The sequence below is a fragment of the Microtus ochrogaster genome, chromosome 8 (assembly GCF_000317375.1).
Source record: "Microtus ochrogaster isolate Prairie Vole_2 chromosome 8, MicOch1.0, whole genome shotgun sequence".
Lineage (NCBI taxonomy): Eukaryota > Metazoa > Chordata > Mammalia > Rodentia > Cricetidae > Microtus > Microtus ochrogaster.
Window position 1 is genome coordinate 12,070,386 of NC_022015.1, and position 3,593 is coordinate 12,073,978.

Genomic DNA, 3,593 nt, shown 5'->3' on the forward strand with positions numbered 1-3,593 from the left:
CTGGGATTAAAGGCGTGTGCCACCACTGCCTGGCAGCCCTTGAGATTTTAAGGAATATTTCAGCCAGCACAGTGTATATGAAAATACAGACACACCCAACTTTCTGCTCTCATTTAATTTTCTCCCTCTGGGTTTTCAATAGTATGCTAATAAAAATGAGCATGTCTAGTCATGAGGTACTTATGGTCTTACATCACAAATGGTCCCAAGTCCTACGTAAGAAAGACCTGATATAGGAAGATGATTCCAAGAGCCTGTTCTTTTTGTAATATTTGACCAGCAGATAACATTCAATTTTTCTTTTATATTGATACATAAATGTCCCATGTGGAGGCTTCAAGGCTTCTTATCAACTAGTCAGTCTCAGGTCTGAACATCACTATTCTGGGTTTCAACTTTATTAGTTACTTTCCCCTTTTGGCCACATATTATTTATTTACAAGTTTAAAATATTAGTAATAGAGGCAATAGAGCTATTTTGTGGTAATATAACAAAGAGATCAGCTCAGAATAAGTCCTGACACATTGTAAGTATAATTATATTTGCTGAGTAAACAAAGTGATTGTCATCTACAGTGCAATAATAGTGATCATTTCTGCTACCATTATATAAAGGATCTCAAGGAAAGAGCAGACAGTCCAGACCTCAAGACAAGACCGCCAGCCTCACAAGCCTCAAATCCAATTATGAGTTTTGTTAAGACAGTGATTCCTCCATTTAAATGGTTTCCAAAGAATAAAGAAATCCTACCAAATCACCCCATGTGACTCAGTGGGCAGAGACTGGGTAGGTACTGAGGAAAGGGAATAACCACAGATCTGACAGTCCCGGTTTAGCATTCTACAGCCCCAGGATGGAAATTAGGAGAGCATAGATACCAACAAGCCCTAAACAACAATTGGCAGGAAACTCAGATCAGGGGAAAACATGCATAAAGACAAGCTGACCCTCAACAGCCCACAGCAGATATTATCACCTGAGGATCACCTTAGAGCTCAGTAGCTCTGAGCCTGCATCCCAAAGGTGGATTGGCATTTGCTATTCATTGCTGTGGAGTCTGGGAATTCTGATGCTTCAGCAGTGTGCTGAAATACCCACAGCTGAATTGCTGCGTTGGAGTGATTAATACATAGGACGTCTTGAAAGCATGAAAATATGCCCTCCACATATTCATATCCCAGTGCTGTGTTGGTAAACAAATCCCCAAAACATGTGTGAGACATTTCTGCTGTGATATTAGCACCCCAGGGATTTATGGCCTGGGACTGTGAGAGAAACATACAATGCAAACCTGTGTGTGGCCAACAGAGGTCCCTGGTACCAAAGAAGGAAAGGAACCAAAGTGAAGGCCCTTTGTGGGACTCAGAAACTCATAAATGGTAGGAAAAACAACTGCCCTGATTCAGTTGACTTTCCCTCAGCCACCAGGCACTTCATGGGCACACTCCAGCTCTTGAGAACCCAGAAAGAAATTGCAACAACTCTTTCTCTTTTTACAATATTTTCATGTTATGATTTATTTTTATTTGTGTGTGCATGTGTGTACCAGATGTGGAGGCCAGAAATGGATATTTGGATCCCCTGGGGCTAGAGATACAAGCAGTTGTGGCCTGCTCATTGGATGCTGGCTACCAAACTCTACTATGAGATAATGGTATTGTATTGCTTTAATAAAACGCTGATTGGCCAGTAGCCAGGCAGGAAATAGAGGCAGGGTGACAAGAACAGGAGAATTCTGGGAAGAGGAAAGAGTCAGTCTGTAGTCATCACAGAGGAAGCCAGACACAGAGGAAGTAAGATGAGAATGACTCATTGATAAAAGGTACCAAGTAATGTGGCTAGCATAGACAAGAATAATGGGCTAATTTAAGATGTAAAAAAAATAGTTAATAAAAAGCCTGAGGTAATAAGCCAACCAGTTTATAATTAATGTAAGCCTATGTATATTTCTTTAGGACTGAATGACTAAGGGACTGGGCAGGACAGAAACCTCTGTCAACAAAACTCAGGTACTCTGCAAGAGAAGCACATGGTTTTTATGCTTGTGGCTTCCTTTCCTGCTTTTTAACACACTTTCAACAGTATTTATACTTCATTTGGTTTTTGAAATTTATATTTTTGTAATATTTCTCTTAATAAAGTCATTTAATGCAATTTAAACAGTATGGGGTAATATATTTTCTTTTCTTAGCCACTCTGTTTCCCTGTCTTCCCCCACCACAACTTTTATTAGCATTTTGATATCACCTTGTCTATTTTTCTAAATAATCTTTTTTATTTCTTTTCTTACATTTATCTAATCTGAGTTCTGATTTTAATAATGATGTCATTATTGGGAAGTATTTTTTACTTTTTTCACTAGTGTCTTGATCTCCCCCCATAGGTGTCTCCATATTTCCCATATTTCTTCTCTTTTTCACCACTTTCCCTTCCTCCTTCACTTAGATCTCTCATTTATTATTTTTCCACTTACCACAAATAATTTCTTCCTTCCTCGCATGTTCTACAGTGGTTTTGTCTATTTCTGTTATATGGTGATTGGTGTTGACTTAGCAGATTTTAATCAACTTGGAGTGTGTTTCTATGTCTTGAAAGGTACAATGTTACTGTTACAATGGTTTGTTTTCTTCTCTGTGTGGGTTCTGAGAATGGAACCTTAAAGAGTAGACCACTCAGTAAGATCTTCTCAAAGATAGCTACACCATAAGATACACAAATTGGAAAGGAACCCTAGAGCATGGGCTACAATTATACAGAGTGGATCAAGAGGTGAATGATCACCCATGCAGCTGGAAACTCCATTCTCTAGGCCCTCTGTACCAGGGCAAAACCCCAGATATCTCCCCTACCTGCCTCAGCTTCTCTAGCCAGCCAGAAGGCAAGCTTCTGGAGGTAGGCTACTCCAACAGCCCCACCCCATCCAGTGGATCCTGTAGACTATAAGTTCCACTCTTCCCAAACCCTCCTAACCCCCATGACCTCAGAGGAACTCTGAAGCATAGGCTGTGATCACACAGAGCAAAACAAGACCATGGACCAAGAAAGCAGAACTAGAAAATGGACTAAGAGAGCTGGCAAGAAAGACCTCAATGGCTCCCTGAGACACAGACAGTGACTGTACAGAGAAGAACAAGAACAGCCCCTAAAGACACACACATCAACTGTAATGACTGGACCAAGAGACAAAGACACTGCCATCACCAATTAGGGGAAGAGATGGGTAGGCACCAATGTAAGAATTCATTATACAACCTAAAAAACAACATGGTAACACCAGAGCCCAGTGGTCATACAACAGGAAGACTTGATTATCCTAAACCAGAAAAAAAACAGAAGAAAATGATTTCAAATAAAACTTTATGGGAATGATGAGGAAATGAAAAATCCCCTTAAAGAAATGGAGAAAAAGACAAACAAAAAATTGGAGGAAATCAATAGCTAACTTAAAGAAACCCAGGAAAACAAAGAAAAACATTCAAACAGGTAAAGCAAACAGTTCAAACAGCTCAAGACTTGAAAATTGAAATAGAGGCAATAAAGAAAACAAAAACTGAGGGAATTATGGAAATAGAAAATCTGGATAAATGAATGA